Source organism: Myotis daubentonii, chromosome X (genome assembly GCF_963259705.1).
Source record: "Myotis daubentonii chromosome X, mMyoDau2.1, whole genome shotgun sequence".
In the NCBI taxonomy this organism is placed as follows: Eukaryota; Metazoa; Chordata; class Mammalia; order Chiroptera; family Vespertilionidae; genus Myotis; species Myotis daubentonii.
Genome location: NC_081861.1, coordinates 39097437 through 39125352, shown reverse-complemented (window position 1 = coordinate 39125352; position 27916 = coordinate 39097437). Strand labels below are relative to the sequence as shown.

The window sequence follows — 27916 nt, the reverse complement described above, 5'->3', positions numbered from 1 at the left end:
GCTGCTCCTTGGGTGGCAGTGGCTACTTGGGCTGTGGTTGCTCCTTGGGTGGTTGCGGTAGCAGCTGCTCCTCAGTTGGCAGCAGCTCCTCTGGTGGGTGCTATTCGCATCTGTGGTGGCTCCTCTGACTGGTGGAGGGGGGGGGCGGGGAGGCTTCTCGCACAGCTCCTGTTCCACAGACAGAGGGTGTGCTGATCACGAGGCTGCTGTTCCTTGGATGGGGGTGGGCTGCACACAGCCTCTATGCCTTGGACTGGGGCGGACTGCTCATGTGGCTGGTGTTCCTTGGATGTGGGTTGGCTGCATGCTGCTGCTGTTCCTCTGATGGGGCGGGCTGCTTGTGAGGCTACTGCTCCTTGGACAGGGGCAGGTTGATTGCAGGGCTGCTGCTCCTCGGACGGGAGTGAGCTGCACGCCTGGCTGTTCCTACTTGGACTCTCCCGGGTGTTACTCGTCGGACAGGTGCAGGATGTGTTTGGCTCTGCTCCTTGGACCGGTGTGGGCTGTGCAGGGCTGCTTCTCCTTGGACATGGGTGGTCTGCTGGTGTGGCTGCTGCTCCTCAGACTGGGGCGGGCTGCTGCTGCTTCTCGAATTGGGATGGGCTGCTTGCGGACCTGCTGCTCCTTGGATGGGGCTGGGCTGCTCACACAGCTGCTGCCCATCGATGGGGTGGGGTGCGCATGGCTAATGCTCCTTGGGCGGGGGCAGCCTGCTCGCATGGCTGCTGCTCCTTGGACGGGGGTGGGCTTCTCATGTGGCTGCTGCTTCTCAGACAGGGGTGGGCTGTGCACACGGCTGCTGCTCCTTGGACAGTGGGGTGGGCCTCTGTCACAGGTGCTGCTCCTTGAATGGGGGCAGGCTGTGTGAGGCTGCTGCTCCTCGGCCTGGGGAGGGCTTCTCATGGGGCTGCTGCTCCATTGATCAGAGCAGGCTCCTCATATGTCTGCTGCTCGCATGGTCACAGTGCCCTGGGCTAAAGCATTGAGCCGGTCAGAGGGGAGTGTGCTTCAGAACTCACAGGAGCCTGCACCCGCAGTGGCTGGAGTCTCAGCGACTGTGGGACTGCAGGCGAGGCATCAGGTCCCTGGCGGGGTTGGCTGTAGAGTACCGGGTGTTATCTGAGGGCACCCTGGGTGGACGTGAGGTAGGGCTCCCAGTCAAAGCAGCTCTCTCCTTCAAAAAGGTGAGGTCTCTGAGGAAGAGCTGTCTGTTCCAGGACTGTTTGCAACAGTAGCAGGGGCTGCCTAATTTGGCGAGCACAGTTAGCCTGACTCAAAGGTCCTGCGGGATCTAACTGTGCCTCAGTCACACACACATACACACACACACACCCCACACACACATGACCACACACTCCTCTTTTGCTCCCTTACTCATGCTGTCTCCCTCACTGCCGCCTTCTTCCTGCCTCTGTAGTTGAGTCTGGAGTGTTATTGACCCATTCGTGGATGGAGTCTCCTCTTCGGGTGTCTGGTTATGTGGCTTGCTCTCTAGTACATTGGCCAAACAGGATAAAATTCACCTCAACAAGACACGATATAAAGTGAACAAAACATGATTGTACTCACAACACTGATAACCACAATATAAGTGACCACCAGAGAAAAGAGAAATTGGGGAGAGAAAAGAGAGCACAAATGATATTGAAGAGACAAAAAATGGTATGAGAGCAAAGAAAAAGAAGAAAAAGGAAGAAAGAGGGGGAAAAATGTGTATAAGGGAGAAAACACCAGGGAACAAATAGGTAAACGAAAACATAACAAGCACCAAATTCCCAGTAAAGAGGGTGGGGGCAGAATCTTATATACAGAAAGTAAGATTAAAAATTGGATGAATATGGCGAGTACCTCAGTTCAGTATAGAGGAAGTAGAAATAGGATGAGTGGATAAGAAGAAAGAGAAAGAGAAGAAAATACTACTACTACTACTATTTTTTTAAAAATTGATTAAAATAGGATAAAAATAAAATAAATTAGAATGATGGAAACATAATGTGAAAAGAAATAGAAAATAAAGAAACAAATGAAAAAAGGAAAATAAAGAAAAAAGAAAAAAGAGATAAAGTAATAATAAAATAATATCAAATAAAAATGAAAAACTGAAGTGTCATTCCTTTGGCTGGTTTAAGATCCTACTCTTCTGTACTGTATGTGGCTTCTCAGTTTTCTGTTGCTCGGCCTGAAGGCTTCTTTTTAGGCCAGTCCCTGTGGACTCTCAGGGAATATTCAGATTTTTTTTTTATCCTTTGTAACACTCATGGTATAGTCTGGGTGTGGCTGTATTGGTTGCCTGGAGACTGCAGGGAGGGGCTATCTCTTCAGGAGAAAATGGCTACCTATGTCCCATGAGTCAAGTGTGACTCAGTGCCAGACTCATGGCCACCTCTCATGGGCCCTCTCCTCACCCCAGTCTCTCCCCAGACTCCCAAAGTCCATACCTCCTCCTGCACCTCAGCCACGGGTGAGTGTTTATAGCCAAAAGGTCCTATGAACTAGGTTCAATGAACAAAAGCAAAGACCACAAAGAGGGGAAAGAGCTGCGCCTCTGTGAGGTCCACTTCTCCTGGCACTGCAGGGTCTGGGCAGCCATCAGAATGCCCCCTCTGGGCTCTGTATCTCATGACTGTGGACCCAGATCTAGAATCCCCTGCCACCAGCAGTCCTGAGGACCTCCTTTCCACAGTCAGATGCTGTGCCTGTCCCAAGGGATGTGGCTTGGTACCATGCAGTTTCCCTCTGACCCTCTTGGCTTAGAGGTCTCGCAGTTCTCCCCAGCCCAGATCACCAATTTTACTATTCTACAGGTGTCCTCTGCCCCTCCCAGCTGTGGTTTGTCTCACTAGCTGTGTCTACTTCACCAATTTGGGGTGGATGTTATTTGATTTAGTTGCTTGTTCTATTTGCTCTGGGGCAAGGTTTGGGACACGTCCATCTATTCTGCTGCCATTTTGTCTTATTGAGTAATTATTATTGATAGCACCTCCATTTAACTTACAATTTTCATGTTCTCTCTAAATATAATTAGTTTTTGATTTGAGGACAACTTTAGAAATCCTTGGCTGGTCCATTTTCTTTATGGCCATGTTTTTTTTTTTTAATTAAATCTTTATTGTTCAGATTATTACATTTGTTCCTCTTTTTTTCCCCCCATAACTCCCCTCCTCCCAGTTCCCGCCCCACCCTCCGCCCTCACTCCCCACCCACTGTCCTCATCCATAGGTGCACGATTTTTGTCCAGTCTCTTTCTGCATCTCCCACACCCCTTTCCCCCCCAAGAATAGTCAGTCCATTCCCTTTCTATGTCCCTGATTCTATTATGATCACCAGATTATTTATTCACTTGATTCTTAGATTCACTTGTTGATAGATGCATATTTGTTGTTCATAATATGTATCTTTACCTTTTTCTTCTTCTTCCTCTTCTTAAAGGATACCTTTCAGCATTTCATATAATACTGGTTTGGTGGTGATGAACTCCTTTAGCTTTTCCTTATCTGTGAAGCTCTTTATCTGACCTTCAGTTCTGAATGATAACTTTGCTGGGTAAAGTAATCTTGGTTGTAGGTTCTTGCTATTCATCACTTTGAATATTTCTTGCCACTCCCTCCTGGCCTGCAAAGTTTCTGTTGAGAAATCAGCTGACAATCGTATGGGTACTCCCTTGTAGGTAACTGGGTTTCTTTCTCTTGCTGCTTTTAAGATTCTCTCTTTGTCTTTTGCTCTTGGCATTTTAATTATGATGTGTCTTGGTGTGGTCCTCTTTGGATTCCTTTTGTTTGGGGTTCTCTGCGCTTCCTGGACCTGTAAGTCTATTTCTTTCACCAGGTGGGGGAAGTTTTCTGTCATGATTTCTTCAAATAGGTTTTCAATATCTTGCTCTCTCTCTTCTTCTGGCACCCCTATAATTCTGATGTTGGTACGCTTGAAGTTGTCCCAGAGGCTCCTTACACTATCTTCGTATTTTCGGATTCTTTTTTCATTTTGGTTTTCCAGTTGGGTGTTTTTTGCTTCTTCGCATTTCAAATCTTTGACTTGATTCTTGCGCTCCTCTGGTCTGCTGTTGGGTGTCTGTATAATATTCTTTATTTCAGTCAGTGTATGCTTAATTTCTAGTTGTTTCTTTATCACAACATCGAGGGTCTCATTAGATTTCTTGAGGATCTCACTACATTTATCGGCGGTCTCACCAGTCTTTTCGAGGGCCTTACTAAGTTTATCGGCAGCTTCTAGACAGTTCTTGAGAGACCTTAAAAGTGTGGTTCTGAACTCAATATCTTCCATTTTTGACATTTGCGTCCTGTTTCTTTGTCTCTGCATTTTTTTATCTTTTCTTGGTGCACCCCCTAGTGGTCTTTGTGGGCAGTCTTGTTGTAGTTAAGCCTTGATTGTCAGCAATACCAGGGGTGATTTGACCTCCAGGCTAACTGGCTATGAGAGTAAGCTGTGTCTGCAGTTGGAGAGCTCTTTATGGCCATCTTTAAGGCATCAAAAACAGTTGGTTTACTCAGATGACTAGTTGAATTAAAAAAATAAAGTTAGCCAAAATATTCGTTTGACTGAATTCTCTCTTTGAGTAGGTTAATTGGCAGAGTTTTAAAATCAAAGTTACTAAGGGCATACATCTTGACATTTTAACATCTTATGTTAAAACTACTATTTGTGAGGTAAAGAGAGGCTAAGAACCCTGGCTAGTGTGGCTAAGTTGGTTGGAGTATCATCTGATGCATCGAAGGGTCATGGGTTTGATTCTGGGTCAGGACACATGCCTAGGTTGCAGGTTTAATGCCTAGTCAGGGCATGCACAGGAGGCAAGTGATTGATGTTTCTATCTCACGTTGATCTCTCTCTCTCTCTCTCTCTCTCTCTCTCTCTCTCTCTCTCTCTCCCTCCCCCCTCCTCACCCCCCTCTCTCTCCCCATCTCCCCTTTTCTCTTTCTAAAAAATCAATGAAAACATATTCTCAGGCGAGGATTATACAAATAATTAAATAGAAGCTAAGAGACATGGATAGATTGAAAAGGTCCAACATATGTCTAAAACGAGTTCCAAAAGGAAGAACTAGAGAGAATGGCTGAGAGGCAATTTTTAAAGTGATGATTGAGAATTTTCCAGAGTTAATGAATGACATGAGTCATCAGATACAGAGGTGTGAATTCTGAGTAGAATGAATAAAAATAAATCATATTTCGAGAGATGCATTGATCAGATGGTCAAACATCAGAGGGAAGGTAGGGGAGGGTGGGGCTAAGGGGGAGAGATCAACCAAAGGACTTGTATGCATGCATATAAGCATAACCAATGGACACAGACACCAGGGGGGTGAGGGCATGAGTGTGGGGGGGTTGGGGGGTAATGGGGCAATAAGAACACATATGTAATACCTTAATCAATAAAGGAAAAAATAAACAATAATAAAATTTCAAAAACTTAAAAAAATTTTGCCTTCCCACAGTCAAAGGACAATTACATTTATAGACACTAACATAAAAAAATAAATCATATTTTATTATGAATACCAGATCATATATTTACAGGCTCTCATTTACAGATGAATAATTGAGGCCAAGCGGTGGCAGAGATGTGCTTTAGGATCTTAATAGTAGTAGGTCTTGAAGTTATACTGGCCCCTTTACTCCAGAAGTAGGAGAATGCTTGTTGTGAGTGGTAAGAGGAATCATGCTATACCTTGAAAACAATAAATTATGGATATTAGACTGTTGTTTCCAGGGAGATCAGCAGACACTACAGAACAGAGTTAACAAGAACATCCTACACTTATGTAGTACTTACCATGTTACAGAATTGTTCTAAGTTTTTTTTTTTATTGCTTAAAGTATTACAAAGGGTATTACATATGTGTCCATTTTATCCCCCCGCCCTAGACAGTCCCCTAGCCTCCCCTATTCCCCAGTGTCTTATGTCCATTGGTTATGCTTATATGCATGCATACAAGTCCTTTAGTTGATCTCTTACCCCCCTACCTCCTGCCCCCCAACCCTCCCCGGCCTTCCCGCTGCAGTTTGACAATCTGATTGAGGCAGCTCTGCCTCTGTATCTATTATTGTTCAAAAGTTTATAATGGTCTCTATTGTCCATGAATGAGTGAGATCATGTGGTATTTTTCCTTTATTGACTGGCTTATTTCACTTAGCATAATGCTCTCCAGTTCCATCCATGACGTTGCAAATGGTACGAGTTCCTTCCTTTTTACAGCAGCATAGTATTCCATCGTGTAGATGTACCACAGTTTTCTAATCCATTCATCTACTGATGGGCACTTAGGCTGTTTCCAAATCTTAGCTATGGTGAATTGTGCTTCTATGAACATAGGGGTGCATATATCCTTTCTGATTGGTGTTTCCGGTTTCTTGGGATATATTCCTAGAAGTGGAATCACAGGGTCAAATGGGAGTTCCATTTTCAGTTTTTTAAGGAAACTCCATACTGTCTTCCATAGTGGCTGCACCAGTCTGCATTCCCACCAGCAGTGCACAAGTGTTCCTTTTTCTCCACACCCTCTCCAGCACTTGTCATTTGTTGATTTGTTGATGATAGCCAGTCTGACAGGTGTGAGATGGTACCTCATTGTTGTTTTGATTTGCATCTCTCGGATGATTAGTGACTTTGAGCATGTTTTCATATGTCTCTTGGCTTTCTGAATGTCCTCTTTTGAAAGGTGTCTATTTAGGTCCTTTGCCCATTTTTTGATTGGATTGTTTATGTTCCTTTTGTTAAGTTGTATGAGTTCCCTATAAATTTTGGAGATTAGGCCCTTATCAGATATGACATTGGCAAATATGTTTTCCCACACAGTGGGTTTTCTCGTTGTTTTGTTGATGGTTTCTTTTGCTGTGCAGAAGCTTTTTATTTTGATGTAGTCCCATTTGTTCATTTTCTCTTTAGTTTCAAGTGCCCTAGGAGCTGTATCAGTGAAGAAATTGCTTCGGCATATGTCTGAGATTTTGTTGCCTTTGGATTCTTCTAGAATTTTTATGGTTTCCTGTCGTACATTTAAGTCCTTTATCCATTTTGAGTTTATTTTTGTGTATGGTATAAGTTGGTGGTCTAGTTTCATTTTCTTGCATATATCTGTCCAATTTTCCCAACACCATTTGTTGAAGAGACTATCTTGGCTCCATTGTATGTTCTTGCCTCCTTTGTCAAATATTAATTGAGCATATTGGTTCGGGCCGATTTCTGGGCTCTCTATTCTATTCCATTGATCTATATGCCTATTCTTGTGCCAGTACCAGGCAGTTTTGAGAACAGTGGCTTTGTAATACAGCTTGATATCTGGTATTGAGATCCCACCTACTTTGTTCTTTTTCAGGATTGCTGCAGCTATTCGTGGCCTTTTTTTATTCCAGATGAATTTTTGGAAAGTTCGTTCTAGATCTCTGAAGTATGCTGTTGGTATTTTAATGGGAAGTGCGTTGAATTTATAGATTGCTTTGGGTAGTATGGACATTTTAATGATGTTGATTCTACCAATCCATGAACACGGTATGTTCTTCCATCTGTTTATGTCTTCCTCTATGTCTTTTTTCAACGTCCTGTAGTTTTCTGAGTAGAGGTCTTTTACCTCTTTAGTTAAGTTTATTCCTAGGTAGCTTAATTTTTTTGGTGCAATGGTAAATGGGATTGTTTTTATAATCTCTCTTTCTGAAAGTTCATTATTGGTGTATAGAAATGCCTCAGATTTCTTGGGGTTAATTTTGTATCCTGCTACATTGCCAAATTCATGTATTAAGTCTAGTAGCTTTTTGATGGAGTCTCTAGGATTTTGTATTTATAATATCATGTCGTCTGCAAATAAGGACAGTTTTACTTCCTCTTTTCCAATTTGGATGCCTTTTATTTCTTCTTCTTGCCGAATTGCAATGGCTAACACTTCCAGTACTATGTTGAACAGGAGTGGTGAGAGGGGGCATCCCTGTCTTGTTCCTGTTCTTAGGGGAAATGGTGTTAATTTTTGTCCATTGAGTATGATGTTGGCTGTGGGCCTGTCATATATGGCTTTTATTATGTTGAGGTATGACCCTTCTACTCCCACCCTGCTGAGAGTTTTTATCAAAAATGGGTGTTGAATTTTGTCAAATGCTTTTTCTGCATCAATTGATAAGACCATGTGGTTTTTTTCTTTCAATTTTTTTATGTGATGTATCACGTTTATTGATTTGCGGATATTGTACCATCCTTGCATCCCTGGGATAAATCCTACTTGGTCATGGTGTATGATCTTTCTGATGTACTGCTGGATCCGATTTGCTAAGATTTTGTTGAGGATTTTGGCATCTATGTTCATGAGGGATATTGGCCTGTAATTCTCTTTCATTGTGTTGTCTTTACCTGGTTTTGGTATCAGGGTGATGCTGGCTTCATAGAATGAGCTTGGAAGTGTTCCTTCCTCTTGGATTTTTTGTAGTAGTCTGAGGAGGATAGGTTTTAGTTCTTCCTTGAATGTTTGGTAAAACTCCCCTGTGAAGCCGTCTGGTCCTGGGCTTTTTTTTGATGGAAGCTTTTTGATGACTCCTTCAATTTCTTCCATGGTTATTGGCCTGTTGAGATTTTTTGATTCTTCCTGATTGAGTTTTGGAATGTTGTATTTTTCTAGGAATTTGTCCATTTCCTCCAGGTTGTCTAGTTTGTTGGAGTAGAGCTGTCCATAGTATTTTTTAACAATCATTTGTATTTCTGTGGGGTCTGTTGTTATTTCGCCTCTATCATTTCTGATTTTGTTTATTTGGGTCCTCTCTCTCTGCTTCTTGGTGAGTCTGGCTAGAGGTTTGTCAATCTTGTTTATCCTTTCAAAGAACCAGCTCTTGGTTTCATTGATTTTCTGTATTGTTTTTTTTGGTCTCTATGTCATTTATTTCTGCTCTAAGCTTTATTATCTCCTTCCTTCTGCTCACTCTGGGGTTTTCTTGTTGCTCTCTTTCTAATTCTTTGAGTTGTAGAGTTAGATGATTTACTACCATTTTTTCTTGTTTTTTGAGATAGACCTGTAGAGCTATAAACTTCCCTCTCAGGACTGCTTTCATTGTGTCCCATAGGTTTTGGATTGTTGTGTTTTCATTGTCATTAGTTTCCAGGATGTTTTTAATTTCTTCTTTGATCTCATTGGTAACCCAATCAATATTTAATAGCATGCTATTCAGCTTCCAGGTGTTTGAGTATTTTGGGTTGTTTTTATTGTAGTTTATTTCTAATATTATGCCATCGTGGTCTGCGAAGTCGCTTTTTATGATTTCAATCTTCTTGAATTTGGGGATACTTTGCTTGTGACCCAATATATGGTCTATTTTTGAAGATGTCCCATGAGCACCTGAGAAGAACGTATATTCCCTGGCTTTGGGGTGAAGTGTTCTGAAGATGTCTATTAAGTCCATCTGATCTAGTGAGTCATTTAGGATTGCTGTATCTTTGCTGATTGTTTGTCTATAGGACTTATCCAGTGCTGTCAATGGTGTATTAATGTCCCCTACTATGATTGTATTGTTGTCGATCTCTGCTTTGATATCTTCCAGGAGTTTTTTTATGAATTTGGGTGCTCCAACATTGGGTGCATATATGTTTACCAGGCTTATATCTTCTTGTTGTATTGATCCCTTTAGTATTATGAAGTGGCCTTCCTTATCTCTTGTTAAGGCCTTCACTTTGAGGTCTATTTTGTCTGATATAAGTATTGCTACCCCAGCTTTCTTTTCCTTTCCATTTGCCTGAAAGATATTTTTCCATCCTTTCACTTTCAGTCTGTGTGAGTCCCTTCTAATGAGGTGGGTTTCTTGTAGACAGCAGATGTATGGGTCATGTTTTTTTATCCATTCAGCCACTCGATGTCTTTTGGTTGGAGCATTTAGTCCATTTATGTTTAAAGTTATTATTGAAAGGTACTTGTTTGTAGCCATTTCTTTTTTGTGTGTGTGTGGCTGTTTTCTTTCTGAGCTTTTTATTTCTTCTTTTTATACCAGTCCCTTTAGCATTCCTTGCATTGCTGGCTTGGTGGTGATAAACTCCCTTAGCCTTTTTTAGTCTGTGAAGCTTCTTATTTCCCCTTCAAGTTTGAATGATAGCCTTGCTGGATAGAGTATTCTTGGATTCAGTCCTTTGCTTTGCATCACTTTGTAAATTTCAGGCCATTCTTTTCTGGCCTGATGTGTTTCTGTTGAGAAATCATTTGACAATCTAATGGGAGATCCCTTGTATGTAACTTTCCGTCTCTCTCTTGCAGCCTGTAAGATTCTCTCTTTGTCCTGAACATTTGCCATGGTAATTATGATGTGTCTTGGTGTGGGTCTTTTCAGGTTCCCCTTGTTTTGGACTCTCTGGGCTTGTGTGACTTTTTTCTTCCCCACCTCAGGGAAGTTTTCTGATATTATTTCTTCGAGTAGGTTTTCTAATCCTTGTTCATCCTTCTGTTGTTCTGGTACTCCTATTATTTGTATGTTGTTTCGTTTCATGTTGTCCCAAAGCTCCCTTAGGCTCTCCTCCTGTCTTTTAATTTTTTTCTCCAATTGCAGTACATTTTGGGTGTGTTTTGCTTCCTTGTCTTCTAATTCACTAATTCGGTCCTCCGCTTCTCCTAGTCTACTGTTGATACCTTCAATGGAGTTTTTCATTGCAGCTATATCACTCTTCATTTCTTCTTGGGTCTTACTTAAGTTGTTGATTTTTTCATCTGTTTCTTCTAGCTTCTTCCATATGTTATCAATTTTTTCATCTGTTTCTTCTTGCTTCTTGCAGAGGTTGTCGATTTTTTCATCTGTTTCTTCTTGCTTCTTGCAGAGGTTGTCGATTTTTTCCTCCATCCGGTTTATGCACTCTAGGACACTTATTCTGAATTCTTTTTCTGTCATGTTGCATGCCTCTGTATTACTTAGCTGCTTTTCTGGAGAGTCCTCCTTCTCTTTCCTTTGGGGGTTTCTTTGTCTACCCATGTTTGATCTCACTGACATATCTAGACGTTGAGTCGTTCAGTGGTTGCTCCCTTGGTGGCAGTGACTCCTTGGTCTGTGGTTGCTCTTCGGGCGGTTGCGGTAGCAGCTGCTCTTCAGTTGGCAGAAGCTCCTCTGGTTGGTGCTGTTCACAGCTGTGGTGGCTCTTCTGGCTGGTGGGGCGAGGTTTCACGTACAGCTGCTGTTCCTCAGCAGAGGATGTGGTGTTCAGGAGGTTGCTGTTGCTTGGATCTGCTGCGTTGATTTAAAGGTACAAAATACAACACAACAAGGCACCACGTACCAGGCACTATACACAAATATATTCACGATATTAATAATCCCAAATGAGGGTGACCCCCCGAATTAAGAGAATTAGGCGATAAGGAAGAAGGGAGAGAAAAAGATAAGAGAGAAAAAAGAAAAGGAAAGTAGGGTCCAAAAAGAGGAGTGCAAAAATAAAATTGGGAAAAAGGAGGGGGGAAAATAAAAGTAAGAAAAGAAAAGAGAAGAAAAAAAAAATAGAGCGAAAAGAGAGAATGAAGTGGAAGAGGGGAAGAGACTTTTTTATATGAGGAGAATACTCCTATAGAACAGCCATTAATCCCAACAAATTCCAGCAACAGTTCCCTGGAGATGAATGCAAACTAGAAACAACCAATAATATAACGATGAAAATAGAATGGAGAACACTAATCCCAAAATAAAATAAAGAGAAAATAAAATGGCACTTTAAAAAATGGTAAAATGGTAGCAGTAATAATACTGGTTAAAAATAAGAAGGTTGTAATTAAAAGGGTAAAATCAGTTGATGGAAAAAGAAGAAAAAAAAAAGAACAGAAAAAAAAAAGAAAAAAAAATTGGTTTCTTAGTTAAAAGGTGAAAAAAGAAAAAAAAATTGCAGTAGTGAAGGTCCTTCGGTTCTTCTGTTCTTCAGTGTGGCTCGCCTTAGACCTTCCAGGTATTCAGGAGAGTGTTGAGTTTCCCTGCGATATACTGTTCCTCTGTGTTGTAAACCACAGTCCTTATTGTAAAGCAGGCCGCATTTATTTCCCAGACTGCCTTATTTTGTGTTTAGCAGAGTCAGTTTGTGGGTCAGCCTCTGGGTGGCAGTGTTCTGGGGTTGGCCTCTGAGGCTATAGGGCCTCTCTGTCCAGTGGAAGTTCACTGCCCAGAGCTGATTGCGTAATAGTTAGTTACTGGCGCTGTGTTGTTGCTGGGATTGAAAATCCCTCTATAGGCCAGACCCTGTTAACTCCCAGGGACTGATAAGGTTATTTTAATCCTTGATCTCGTACAGGGAGGAATCTGGGTGTGGCTGTGCTCCTTGCCTGGGGGCTGGGGGGGAGGAGTCTCACTCTCTGGAGAGAGTGGCTGCCCCAGTCTTGGGCTCAGGGGTGTCTCAGCACTCAATTCACTGCCACCTCTCCCGGCTCCCCCTCTCTCCCCAGTCTCTCCCCAGATTCCACTCCTCCGCACACTCTCCCTCTCTTCAGCACAGGTGAGTGTCTGTATCCGAAATGTCCCATGAACAGGATTCAGTGAAAACAAACAAACAAACGCCGGCCACGGAAACGGGGAAGGCTTGGTTTCTGTAAGCTTCTTCTCTTACCGGGACTGCATGGTCAGGTCAGCTCTTCAGGCTGCCCCCTTTAGGCTCAGTCCTCCGTGATCACAGAACCCAGCTCTCAATTTCCCTGGCGGCGCCAGGAATCCCGTGGTTCTCCCCCCCCCTCCCCCCCCCCCCGTCAGGGGCTGTGCCTGTCCCAAGGGACACGGCTGTCTGCCACGCGGTCTCCCTCTGACCCTCTGGGCTCAGAGGTCTGGCAAACTTTCCTGCCCAAATCCCTGGGATTTTTTTTACCTTTCCAGGGGAGTTCTGCTCTTCCCGGCTGCAAACCGTCTCACCAGCTGAGCAATTTCGTCAATTCGGTGTGGGTGTTACTAGTTTCAGCTGCTCATTCCATTTGCTCCCGGACATGACCTGGGACGCGTCTGCCTATATCGCCGCCATCTTCCGTCTCCCTGTTCTAAGTTTTTAACATAGCAATCCATTTAATTCTCATTCCAACACAGTGAGTTAGGTATCAATCTTATCACAGTTTTCAGATGAGGAAATTAAGGTGCACAGTGATTTGCCAAGGTCACAAAACTAGTAAGTTTTAACACAATAATGTTCCACTTAAAAGATGGCAGAGACCTCCTTGTCTGTTTTATGCCTCAGAATATACAGCTACATTCACAATTTAATAATTGGGCTTCTCAGGTTGATAATACAACTTGATAAAACTAATGTATTAATCACTGTTTAATATAATTATAACCAATCAGGACTACTGGTCTGAGCACCTAGCTTAAAGTGATGAGTCTTTCAGTAATTGATAAAAGACTAAATGTAATAATGCAACTGATTCTATTATTATTATTTTTTACATTAGACAAAGCAGTTGTTCTTTTTGAATTTTTTTTTTTACCCCAACCAGTTGTTTAGGCATTCTGTGTTCAGTTGTCTGCAATGAAACCTGTCTATAAGTTGGTAAAACCAGTGCAAACAATGAATGATCACAAGGTATGACCCTTGACATTGGCATTCTGTTGTCCTCTCTTGATCAGAAATAGATGGATTTGGCCATTCAATCATGATAAAAAAGATAATGAAAGTGTAAATTGTTAACAGAAATATTGTCAACACATACTATTTTGATCACTAAAATGTGATTATTTGTCAAGGGTGTGGTTATCTAAGAAGTCAATTATATGGGAGGCAAATTGGTAATAATGCACTCATTTTTTTCTAAACTAGAAGACTTCAAGTAGTCTTGGGAATGACTAGGAAATGCTTCTTATGCTCTGAATAAACCCTCTAATTTGTGTCTATTACCACATATTTTTAAAGCAAAAGCTGGTGATCTTTTGATTTTATGAAATATAGTCACTCATAATTGTAATTAATTGAATAAAGCTGGATCTATTCTCTTTTCTCATGATTTCTCTTACTAGAAAACATTATTCTTCTTTCTTATGTATATAACTAAGAAACGGATAAATCAAAAGACAGAAGAATTACTTTTGATCGAAGTATGTGAAAGTGCTACAAAACACATGCCTAGATACCTCCTTTTTTACTTCTATCTCTTTATCATTAATAAATTTATTATGAGGGCTCGATTATCAACTTTCATCATTTGTGGGTTTGAATCAAGGTCTCCTGCTCTCACTAGTGTTATTAATGCCTGTCAGCAAATGGTAATGTAGGAGAATATCACAAACTTATATGAAATACCAGAGTGAAGACCCAAACTCAGTCAGTATTCTTGCATGACAGCATCAGTCACAAATGACCATCCTTCCCAGGAGAAGTGTAAACAGGTCCCTAATTAATGCATTTACCATTAGCCTCTGTTTAGTCTTCAGTCATAGCATATTCATTTATTATATTGGGACACTAAGTGCAATGTTGTTATGGAAATGAGGTATTTGTATAGTCTCCTTAGGTCCACATGACAGATTGAGTTATCTACCTATTTTTCTCTCAGCACTTTCCCAGATATCAGAGAATATATGAATGACCTTGGAGAAGGTCCTACTTTATTACCAGCCTTCTGATGTAAATTGTGTAATAGTTGGCACTTTACTTAAATACAATGAAAATCAGTCCTCAGTGTGTGTGTGAAGGGTCATGGGAGATAAAGTTGGAGGGCATTTAGGAGGAAATGGGAAAACAAGTTATTTTAGCAGTCTTGCTATAGTGGCAGGAAATTTAAATAAAAATTAACTCATTGCTGTTGAAAGACTGAAATAAAGACTTCGATGGTCAATTTCTTTCCCTTATATCCATAAAATGAACAACAGTTCTCAAAAAAGATACAGTAGGACAAACTTTTCTTCTTCCAGCTTGCAGTTCTAAATTTCTTAAATCCTTACCTAAAAGCTTCAAATAAAGAATGGGGTATCAAGGAAGTATAATCATGCTTTTTTTGTTGACCATATATGTTGTATGTTGACCATAAATAACATTTCTTATCATAGCTCCATTCATTTACTTAACAACATTTATTGAGCAACATTTGGGGCCAGACACTGTGTTATATATTGGGGACACAGATGAAAAATGCACCATTCCTTAAAAAACTCAGGAGACAAAGTAATGGTTACCATAAGGAACATAAGTGATGTGATAATTTTATATCCAGGATGGTATGTTAACATAAAAGGTATTCTTCATGGAAAGCTTAGGGAAGGTTTCTCAGAAAAGGTGACATTTGAACTGAGATTTAAAGGATAAATAGGAACTGGAGAGCATTATGCTAAGTGAAATAAGCCAGTCAATGAAGGAAAAATACCACATGATCTCACTCATTCATGGATAATAGAGACCATTATAAACTTTTGAACAATAATAGATACAGAGGCAGAGCTGCCTCAAACAGATTGTCAAACTGCAGCAGGAGGGCTGGGGAGGGTTGGGGGGCAGGAGGGAGGGGGGTAGGAGATCAACCTAAGGACTTGTATGCATGCATATAAGCATAACCAATGGACATAAGACAGTGGGGGGTAGGGGAGGCTAGGGGACTGTCAAGGGCGGGGGGGGGGAAGGACACATGTAATACCCTTTGTAATACTTTAAGCAATAAAAAAAAATAAAAAAATAAAGGATAAATAGGAATTTTTAAAAGAGGAAGGGAGCACACATATGTCAGGCAGAGGGACTAGGATGTGCAAAGGTAAAGAGACATTAAACAATGTGCTGTGTTTATAGAAATTGTAAGACTGGAACATTGTCTGTACAGGGGATAGAATATCAGGAGAAGTGATGGGAGATGAGGGTATATTAAGAAGTAGATGGGAGGTAGACAGAGAAGTGTCTTACCTGTCATACTAAAAGGTATGCAGGGAATGTAGTTAATCGAGACATAATATAACCAGGTTGGTTTTATAGAGATTACATTGGTGGCAGTGTGGAGATGGGCTGGAGTGGGGAGAGATTGGGGGCAAGGAGAGTGGTCAGGAGCTTGATGGTAGTCTAAATAAGCGATAAGGAGGGTCTGAATTAAACAAAAATATTAAAGAAGGAAGGGAGGTTTTGAATTTAAGGGATAATTCAGAAATGAGATTAAAAGGAATAGTGACTAAGTAAATGTGAGGAGTTAGAATTAAGTCAAGATTTTATTACGTTTACCTTAATTTCAGAGATATTTGAAAGCTATGTAACTATGGTATATAGTTATCAATGTGCTGATGGAGAAACTGAGCCATGTGATTACATAATTTGTACAATTAACCAATGATAGATCAATTACTACTATGTAAAGGGGAACTTCTAAACTAAAGTATTTACAGTTTTTTTAAGGTAGTCTTGACTGTGTGGCTTCCTCTGGTCAATTGGAAAGACTCTAAAACAATGCTGTTAGATTGGTGATTTTGGCATGACAGTGGGAAAATGTCACTTAAAATGACTGGTTCAGATAACTAGGGGTTCGTGATAAAGAACTACAGTTTTGGGCAGCAGGATGAGGGATAGGAGGCAGGTTTGGGCATGGGCCAGTCTACCAGGAACCAGAGCATCCTTTCCCCTTTGAATCAGAGTAAAACAGGTAGGCAAAGGCTTTAATGATGTGCTGACCCATGATGTTCTCATGAGAGAGAAACAAATTTAAGACTGTAGCCTGTGGTTCAGGAAGGAGAACTCCAAAATAATTTTCATGTGAATAACATACCTCTTTGACCCCGGGCATAAAAGTTGAACACATGGTATCTACAAGGACTGAGGATGTCTATACAGTAAAACATACATACTTTTAGGACACTTAGAATGTTTTTTTTAAAACTTTTATTGATAATGTAGTGGAGGCTTAAGAGGGGCAGGGGTAGGGTGGAGGGAGGCAAAAGTGGGGAATAGGGGAATGAAGGACAGCTGCAATAGAGTCAACAGTAAAAAACCTTTTTTATTGAAGTATAATATATATGCAGAGGTGTACACATATAATAAGTTTGAAGCTTGATAAATTCCACAAACTGACCCTAGCCAGTTTGGCTTAGAGGATAGAGCATTGGCCTGCAAATTGAAGGGTCCCAGGTTTGATTCTGGTCAAGGGCACATACCTGGGTTGTAGGCTCAATCTTTGGCCCCAGTCAGGGCACATGTGGGAGGCAACCAATCGATGTGTCTCTCTCACATCGATGTTTCTCTCTATATCTCTCCCCCTCCCTTCCACTCTCTCTAAAAATCAATAGAAGACATCTGGTGAGGATTTAAAAAAATTCACAAACTGAAAACCAGCAATACAATAAATGTTATTGTCTTAGATTCATAGTCACAGTGCTAATTGTTCAGGAGCCATGCTGAGTCATGTGACTTCATTTATCTTAGTATATCCCCCATTGTGGAGCACTGTGGCTGGCCTTTGAGTGCTGGGGTGTTGTATAGCTGAAACTAAAATGGGATTTGGTGTCAGAAGACCAGGGTTCCTGGATCCACTGAAATGTTGTGTGACCTTTGGCAAATCTTTTCACATATTAGAGTCCTAATTTCTTTAGCGATAAAATGCAGTTAATGACAGCTCCTATGTTATCTAGAGGGTCAAAGTAGATACAGTTGTGAAAGCATCTTTGAAAAATTCAAATTGTCATTTTTTAGTACCTAGCAGAGTATCTGCTACATATTAAGTTTTTGAATGGGTAGAACACCATAAGTCTTAAAAATGTTTGCCCTACAGTATGAAAGGTAATTTGACCTAATGCTCCCCTAAGGCTGCCTTTAAGACAGTTTTCCTCATGAACATTAAAGTCAATTTAATCACCCTGAGTTTTTCAGCTTTAGAGTCCTCTTTGTTTAAAGGGAAGGAAATTTTTCCAATGGGAATATGAATAAAAATGCAACATAGATTCCCATGGTGTCATGGTAGAATTATAGCCCGAGATGGTTGAACAGTGTTTCCATTTTCAGTTTTTACAGTTTTCCCCTGTGGCCACTGGTGCTTATCTGTAATTCCTTATAATATAATGTTTAGATAGTTGCTAGGCCCACTTGTCTCCATGGAGACAAGGGTAAATTTGTGGGTGTGCTAGTTATTCTAACTGCAGCAGAAAGTTTATCCAACTTTTTCTTTTTCTTTTGCAGTTCCGAAGTCTTGAAAAAGCCTACATGACTTTGTAAGTGGAATTCACTTTGTAAAATATCTTCCTTCCCGAATTTAGTTTACTTTGCTTTGGGGATAGTTGAATTTGTTTATAGGAATTATTGCTTCTTGTCTAGAAATACTTTCTTGGTAAAATGCAACCGTCACATATAGGAGAAATTCCAAGCCTCACTGCCCAGTCCCTCCTAGCTCCTCCAAGATGTTCAGTGGAACAAAACAAATGATAAATGTGCTTGATTAAGAATTGCCCCAGTATGCAAGACACTCCAGAGCATGAAAAGTTTTTCCCTCATTAGAGTAAAGCAATGGACTGAACCCCTGGGATCTCCATCTAGCTGAGCTTATCCTGGCCAGGGAAAGTGGCCTATTTATGATGGTGGTTGACAGAACCAAAGCAAGAGAATGTAGGACAATTTCTCTCCATAACAAGTCTATCTGAAAAAGTGGGAAGCTAACAGCAGGTGATGCTATCAAAACAGGCTTTGGTTTTCAAGGCTAGCCCTTCATCTCCTGGCCCCACTATCTTCTCTTTCCCTCTCAGACTTCCCTTGATATTTTTACTAGAAGCAGAACAAGTTATGGCTCTGTTGGATCGCAATTGCCCTTGCCATGAGTTTGAATATAGGCAGGCTGTGTTTGGGAGAGTAAAGTTCAAGAGTCTGAGAGCTGTGATAAAAATTTATAATGGAGTCAAAACTCCACTATTAATCCCAGTAATTTCAAATTTGTAATAACTCAGAGGGCTGACCTGGAATTACCTTTGTTTAGAAACATACTAAAAAAGAGCTTTACTGTGGAAAATGTTAAATATATACAAAAAAGGTTGAGAAAGTATAATGAACCTCCATATACCCATCATTCAACTTCAACATTTATTACCATTTTACTAATATTAGCAAAGCTTTTCTTCATGGAAAATTTCATCTTGGTTTTATATAGAACTGTTTACCGCACTTGAAATTTTAGAAACAGCCCAAGTACCCATCAGTAGATGAGTAGATACAAAATCTGTGATACATTTACACAAGGGGATACTATGCGGCCATAAAAAGAAGAGGCTCTTACCTTTTGTGACAGCATGGAGATTATTATACTAAGTGAAATAAGCCAGTTAGAGAAAGACAAATACCATATGTTCTTACTTATATGTAGAATCAAATGAATAAAATGAATAAACAAAATAGAAATAGAGGCATGGATACATGGAACAGACTGACAACTGACAGAGGGGAGGGGGATTGGGGGGCTAGATGAAACAAGGTGAAGGGATTAATCAAAAAAAATATACATAACAGATAGACATAGCCAACAGTGTGGTGATAGACAGAGGGAAAGGGAGGTGGAGGCTAGGTGGAGTTAAGCAAAGGGGGGAAATGGGGATGGAAAGAGACTTTGCTCAGGGTGGTGGGCACACAATGCAGTGTGCAGATGATGTTTTATTGAGTTACACACTTGAAACCTGCATGGTTTTGCAAACCAATGTCACCCAAATAAATTCAATGAAAAATACTATAAACTATCTTTAAAAAACTGTAAATACTTTAGTTTAGAAATTCCCCTTTACATAGCAGTAACTGATATATCAATTACAAATAATTCCTAATTTTTCTTTAAATAGTTCTCTCCGGGCCATTCTGGGACAATACTTCCTTAAAGCATTTTGAGTCCAGCTTGAGTTGTTTTCCTTTGAGGGTAATAAAACTGTGTTTCTTTTCAATTATCCTATGATTTGTTTTTTTCCCTGGTTCACACTGACCTTATCCTTACCATCTTCCCTAGTTAATATCAACTACCAAAGGGGACTGATACATTTAAGAAATAAGTTGTTTGCAGCCCTGAGTTTTGTTTAACAGCTGAGCTCTTTCTCCAGAGGCACAATCACTTAAAGGCCAATATTTCTGGCTGCATCATGGGAAGCCATTGGTTTGTTTGTTTATGCAGAAACAAAGATGAGTGTGAATGGTGCCTAAGTGAGATAGTGATTACCCTCCATGAAGGGACTGAATCATAGTGTCCAAAGGGCATTAAATCAATGTGAATTGTTGGAGTGGATGATTCACTTCCAAGCTGCTTCGATTAACAGCATTATTATTTCTCTTCTATCAACCAGACTTATTATGCTTTGTGTGAAGCAAGACTAATATGCTTGAAAACACTTGAAAGTGCTTGAAGCTTTCCAAGCTCCTAAAATTTTATACACAACCTTGTATAAATGCTTGGTCTATCTGAGGCCTATTTCTGGGTGCTTCAGAGCTATTAACTTCTTGCCTGTAGAATAGAAAATGTGATTTCCCCTCTCTTGCTTTCTTAGCTTAGTGGCATAAATAAAGTAGAAAAAACAAAGCATTCTGTCAACTCATTTGACTTTTTCAGAATGCCATTCACTCTGGCTATCATAGGCTGCTGTATCACATTTTGGATAGAGTCAACTTTCTAAAGCCTACATAAAGGATTAAAAAAAAAACTGTAATGTTCCTACATTCTTCTGGAAGGAAGAACTTTGGATTAAACATAATACTTGACTGTGAAACCATCTACAAATCTCAGGGGGAAAGTCTGCTTCCTGTAGGCCCTGGGTATGATGGGAAATGTAATTGGTATCTCTGGTGTCCGGGTTAGTGTGGCTGTGAATAAATTAAGCTAAGCACTTTGAACAACATTTTGTCTCATCTAGATGAAAAAGAATCCCAAGTGTGATGTGAGTTTGAAGGGAAAAAACATCTGTGTAAACTGGGTCGTGGAGGGTCCTGTAAGATCTTTATTTTGTGGAAATAAATTATTCTTTCATTGCTCCCAACCCTCTCATCTTTTCTCTTGTTTGATACTGGCTGAATTTGGAAGTAGGACAAGGATATCAATAAGAGACATGTAATTCCTTTTGTTTGAGTGTGCAAGTCTTGAGATAAGAGCAATACTCATCTGGAATGGTTGCATATTTTTTTAAAAGAATTTGAGTAGAAACGACTAGTGGTTTCAAAGCCTTATTTTCCAGCATCTATCTATTCACCTTTCTTGAAGGACTCCATCATTTTATTGTAGCAATTATTCCCTCTCTTTGCAAGATACTTTTAGGTCCCCAGGCCAAGACACTTCTTATTTCAGGAACTAGAAAAGAAAAGGGAAGAAATATTGAGGAGGTGATGGATAGTCCTGTACTTTTATTTTTCAGCTCTGAGATTCTCTTCTAGTTCCTTCTCTCCATTTTCTGGCAATCTCCAAATGGTGGAGGAGGACCAGGCCATGTCTCATACCTGTACTTTTTTGTTTGCCTACATTATGTGCTGTTTGTTGCCCACTGGCTACCTTCTACCTTCTCCCCCATGTCCCCTGTTGTCCAGAATGCATTGACATGTCCCCTTCTGTCCCATTGTGTACCACAATCCCTCTGAAGTGAGAGAATACTTGGGAGTTGTATTTGTTAATTTATATTCTGGAAAGACCTCAGTGCATTAGTGTACATTGGCTTGTTATGATCTATTGGTGGTGGGTGGTAAAGGACTACACTTAAAGAAAGGGGTGCTTCTATTAACTTCAGGGCCTCTCTCATTTGTTACATATCATGCTTCAATGTAAATAAATAGGTTTGCTCCCAAAGAGAGCATTCCAACACTCTTGTCTCATTTTTCCTCCAAGCTGGAGGTGTTGATAGTTGTTTATATTAGGGGTGGGGGATGAGGGGAAGTTCATTTAATGAAATCAAACCTATTGATTTTAGTATTGGAGGGAGGTTTTCCATGTTGGGTGGGCCAGCTGGATCTTAGAGCCCTCGATTTTCTTTCTATTAGGATATTTCTTACTCTCTTAGGGTCTCTCTTACTCTTACATTGGCCTGAATCTTATGTTCTCAAAAGTGGTCGAGAAACCTTGATTGCAGTTCCAATCCTCTCATTAACTATCTGTTGGGCCATTTTGTCAGTATGCTCATTTGTAAAATTAAGGGATTGACAGAGATTACAGATCTTTAAGATCAAGCTTTTGGGCTCTCTGGCTTTCTGGTTTCAAATTTATGAGTCTTTCTGATCATGTCTGGTGGGAGGCATCATTGAGCCTCCAGAGGCTGGTCCAATAGGTATTCTGCAAGCTGTGAGGCCTTTTGAGCTTGCTTTTTCTATTTCTGGGTTGTAAGATATAATAATAAGAAAAAATGATTTCAGGTCCCTAACTATAAACTTAGTTTCCTAAATGAAGAACAAATAACCTAGTTTTGGAGGAAAAGGGAAAGCACTTGGAGTCTAAAAGCGTGAATCAGATTCCTTGGGGAATGGCATCCCAAGGGAAAAGTCTAAGCTCAGCACCACTGAGATGAATAGGAGCTCAGAAATCATTGTGCTTTCCTTCTGAGACTTGGGTAGCTTTACCTCTAGGAAGTCCTGGGAAGAGGGAGTCCTCATTCTGGACATGTCGGGGCATTACCACGTGATACCACTTGTTCTGTCATAGTTATGGAGTAAGTGCAGTCAAATTAGGAAAAACATATTTGGATATATTGAGTTAGTAGCACCTCCCACAACACATATTCTGTTCAGCACTTTCCTACTGCCTTGGGGTTATTGGGTGGCTACATCTCCCTTGTGTCCCCTATGAGCTCCTAGAGTTCCTAGAACAGGAGCAAGTGTCACAGGCACTTCCGTAACTCCAGCATCTAGAACAGGACCTGGCACACAGTGAGTGTTCATTGAGTATCTTCTAAAAAATCTCTGATTTCTCAAGTTGGAATCATACAGCTCCCATGTACTTTCTTTCATCTGTCAGAGTACTGATTACACTGTATTCTAGGTGCTGTTGACTTGTATCTCTGCTCCACTACCTTGAGGTTAGGATTGTGTATTTCTTTTCTTCCAAACTGACTAGCAAAGAGGAGGTACTTAATGAATATTTGTTTGATGAATGTGTAGATTACTTTATTTTTGCAAAGAACCAAATGTTATGTGGTCATCTACCCTGCAGCATTTGTGACTCCTAGAAAAGCATTTTGCTAAATACTTTGTCCTTGTCATTTGTTTAATCACGGTTATCAAAGCAGTCCCTATACAGAGATGAATCAGACATATCCTGCTTTGTCAAGAAATTTTTATAGGTGAGGAACCTCCAGAATTAAAACAATGTTACTATAAACTGAGGGCAAAATCTTAATGCAAATATTGGGACTTTAATCCTAAATCAAATAGCCCAGAACTACTCACGTGAGATTTCCTCTTCTCCATTCTTTCTTCCCCGTATCCCATTCCTGCTTGTTTTTATATATCTGCCTTCTGTGCTTTTTCAGCCTTCAGCTAGGAAGTGACAATATTGCAGCCTCTAGCTACTTAAGCAGCCTGGAGCCTTTCTGCTGAGAATTGCAGCATCAGCTCTCATTGAGGACTGTTTATTTATGACACTATCAAACTAAATTCATGCCTAACAGTTGTAGTGGAGACTTGCTAGTAATGTCTTCCTCTTTAATTTTACTAGTATAACTTGATTAGGCAACAGAACTGATTAGGTAAGTTTTTTTTTCTGACAAGAATGTTGTTTATTTCAGCTCTGCAATCTTTGGGGAAATTTTTTTCAGTAATTGTTGCATAGCATTTGCATTGGTAGATATATCAGTTATGCTTTGTGTTATCTGTCTTGTGAGACTAACTAACAATTATTCTAACAGGTAACATTGCCAGTTCTGTCATGTCTCTAAAGAATATGAACTCTCCTCATTTAGAGATGTAAATGCTGGATTATTTGTGTTTCTGAAAAGGTTTGCCAAATATTCTAGGTGTAATCTTGTATTCATTGGAGTAAATGATAGCTACTCTAATAGATAAACCCTGAACTCTCAGTGGTTTAAACCAATAAAGTTTCTTCCTTACTTATATTGCTTCTTCAAGTGGTGGTCCAGGGATCCAGACCCCTTCCATCTTACAGCTGATATCTTTAACATGGCATTCTTAGGGTTGCTCTAGGGTTTATCTTTAGTCCAGACAGCTTTAAGGAGAAAAGAACATGGAAGATATTATATAGGAGGTTCCTTAATGGGTCAGAACTGGAGATGTTTTATATCACTTTGGTCCATATTCCACTGGTCTATATATATGCCAAGGGGGAAAGGGAAACCTGTTTTCATGAACACATAATGTCTGTAACTAGTACCTCCATGGACACCACTAGAAAGCTAAACTATTCCTTTCACACTTGTGTGCCTTCCACTGATGTGATGCAAAAGAGCTACTGCGTAGCAGATGTATTGTTTCTCACTCCTGTTGTCTTTTGAACTATGCCCCTAGCTTTTGGATAGAAGGAGCTAGATGCTAACCTGATTGATTGTAAAGGATTATTAATGCAGAGGTCAAAATTCACTCACTGAATGCTATCTTAGGGAATGCTAAATCTTCAGAAAATTACATCACCTGCAGCTTTTTCTTTTTTAAAAAATATATTTTATTGTTTTTTACAGAGAGGAAGGGAGAGGGATAGAGAGCTAGAAACATCGATGAGAGAGAAACATCCACCAGCTGCCTCCTGCACACCTCCTACTGGGGATGTGCCTGCAACCAAGGTACATGCCCTTGACCAGAATTGAACCCAGGACCTTTCAGTCCATAGGCCGACGCTCTATCCACTGAGCCAAACCAGTCTGGCTGCAGCTTTTTCTTTACCTCTTCCTCACAGGTTTGCGTAGAGGTGAGGAAACTGGGATCTCCCCCTGGTTCTTGCTGAAAGGAGACACCTTGTTGTGTTCAGAAGTAGCAGTACAGAGCTAAGACCTATATGTGACTTCAGAATTAGAGCTGAGCAAATATTTACCAAGCCACCAACATGTGCCAAGTACTTGCTAGGAGCTGGGGATATAGAGATGAATAAGACAGTAAAAAACAGGAATGAGATCTTTTTTCTCTGAGAATATTGGCAACATTTTAAAGGCTGACAACAGCAAGTGTTGGTAAGGATGTAGGGAAATGACAATTCTTGAACAATGTTGATGCATATAAAATTAGTACAGCTACATTGGAAAGCAATTTGTCTGTCCTTCAAAAGAAAATCCACATAACCTACAATCTGACAGTTCTATTTCTAGGTCTCTTTATTGAAGTAACATTTATATACCAAGATATGTAGTAAAGCATGGTTATTGTAACCTTTTTTTGTAGTAGCAAAATCTTGGGAACACCTAAATGCCCATCAATAGGGGAAAGGTTAAATAAAATGGGCTACATCTATATAATGGATTATTATACAGAAATTAAAAGGACTTAACCAGATAAGTATATCAACATGGACATATTTCAAAAATATTTTTGACTGAAAAAAGTAAGTGGCAGAATGATGCACACATGACATTTGGAAAATTATGTACAAGCCAATGCTGTATATTTTATATGGATATATTTATAAATGTATAAAAAGGATTGGAAGCATACATATCAAACTTATATTAGTGTTTGGTTACCTTTGGAAAGGCATGGAGGGAGTAGAACATAGAGTGGAGGTCAAGGGGACTTTTGGATTAATGTATAATATTCTGTCCTGAAACAATGAAGAGGATTCTCATAAATTATTTTTAAAGGAAATAAATAGAAAAAGACTGGAAACAAATAGAAAAAGACTGAAAGCAAAAGTGCCAAAATGTCAATAATGATTACTTATAGATATTAGAAACATGGGTGAATGTATTATTCTTTGTATATTTCTATATATTTTAAAATTACCAACAGAAACAACCACAAAATTGAATTGTTTATGACTTCAAAGAGCTTGCTCTCAAATGAGGGAAGATAAGACAGATAAACAAACATGTAAATAGGTAAAGAATTTAAGGTTCAGAAGGAACAAAGAGGAGAGGCTCCTAACTTAGGGGTTCAATAAAAACTTCCCAGTGAAAATGCTAATGATTTAGACCATGAAGATCAAGTAGTATGAGCTTCCTAGGTCAAGGGGCTACACCCTGTGAAGTTCCTGGCTAAGGAAAGAACATAAGCAATGAAGAGGAGATAAAAAGTAGCATGGTTGTATGAGGGCATTCCAATTGATTTTGTTGTCTTTTTTTCCTTTTCAGTTTTATTTGTCTTGAGTACAAATTGTCAGGTGGAGTTTGGGAGGGGGGAGTAGCAAGAGATGAAGTAATATAGGTACTCAAGGATTGAAATGGTTTCAATAAGGAGTTGGATTTTTTCTCATTATAGTTACTAAATTTTTAAAATTTTTCTTTTCCAGTTACAGTTTGCATTCAAAAGTATTTTATAATAGTTTTAGGTATACAGCATAGTGGTTAGACAATAGTATACTTTATAAAGTATGCGCCCAATATTTCCAGTACTCATCTAGCACTATACATAGTTATTACAATATTACTGACTATATTTCATATGCTGTACTTTACATCCCAATAACTATTTAGTAACTGCCAATGTGTAGTTCTTAATCCCTTCACTTTTTTTCATCCAACCCCAATCCACCTCCCCTTTGGCATCCTTAGTCTATTCTTTGTGTCTATGAGTCTGTTTCATTTTGTTTGTTCATTTATTTTGTTCTTTAGATTTCACATTTAAGTGAAATCATATGATATTTGTCTTTCTCTGTTTAACTTGTTTCATTTACCATAATACCCTCTAGGTCCATTCCTACTGTTGCAAATGGTAAGATTTCATTCTTTTTTATGGCCCAGTAATATTCCATTGTATATATGTACCACCACTTTTTTATCCACTCATATATTGATTGGAACTTGGATTACTTCCATATCTTGGCTATTGTAAATAACACTGTAATGAGTGTAGGGGTGCATATATCCATTTGAAATAGCGTTTTGAGTTTCTTCAGATAAATACCCAGAAGTGGAATTGTTAGTCATAGGGAAGTTCCATTTTTAATTTTTTGAGAATCCTCAATACTGTTTTTCATAGTGGTTGCATTCCCACCAACAGTGCACAAGGGTTCCCTTTTCTCTGATTCTTCACTAACACTTGTTTGTGGATTTATTGATGATAGCCATTCTGATAAGTGTCAGGTGATATCTCATTGTGGATTTAATTTGCATTTGTCTGATGATTAGGGTCATTGAGGATCTTTTCATTTATCTATTGGTCATCTGTATGTGCTCTTTGGAGAAGTGTCTATTCAGGTTCTTTGCCCATTTTTAAATTGTATTGTTTTTTTTTTATTTTGGTCTTTGGTCTTGAGTTCTATATAAATTTTGGATATTAACCCCTTATCAGATGTATCATTGGCAAATACCTTCTCCTTTTCAGTGACATGTCTTTTCATTTTGTTGATGGGTTTCCTTTGCTGTGCAATAACTTCTTAGTTTGATATAGTCTCATTTGTTTAATTTTTCTTTTGTTTCCCTTACCCAAGGAAATATATCAGAAAAAAACATTGCCAAGAGAAATGTCTGAGATTTTACTGCCTATGTTTTCTTCTAGGATTTTTTAATGATTTTGAGTATTATATTAAAGTCTTTAATCCATTTTGAGTTTATTCTTATATATGGTGTAAGAAGGTGGTCTAGTTGCATTTTTTGCATGTATATTTACTAAAATTTATTGAATGGTTTACTATATGATAGATATTATGTGAAGCTTTGCACATATACACCTTTAAATTTTCTCCACAGCTTGTAAGAGGTAGTAGGTACTACTATCTCTATTTTAGAGAAAAGAAACAGGCTCACTGAGAGGATCAGGTCTATATCAGGGCATTAACATGCTTTTTTGATTGATTGACTAGTCACTATTGAGATCTAGTTGTGGGGATGCTTGTACTAGTTTGTGATTCTCAAATGTTGGTGAGCATCAAAATCACTTGAAGGAGTTTAGTAATATGTAGGTTCCTGGGTTCCAACCTATTGATTATGATTTAGCAGATCTAGTGTTG

General features: G+C 39.6%; 1 long non-coding RNA gene across 1 annotated transcript in view; it reads left to right on the top strand.

Moving 5' to 3' along the window:
* Window positions 1–27916, top strand: part of LOC132223883 (uncharacterized) — a 585179-nt gene that overhangs the window by 121137 nt on the left and 436126 nt on the right. The window lies entirely within an intron of this gene.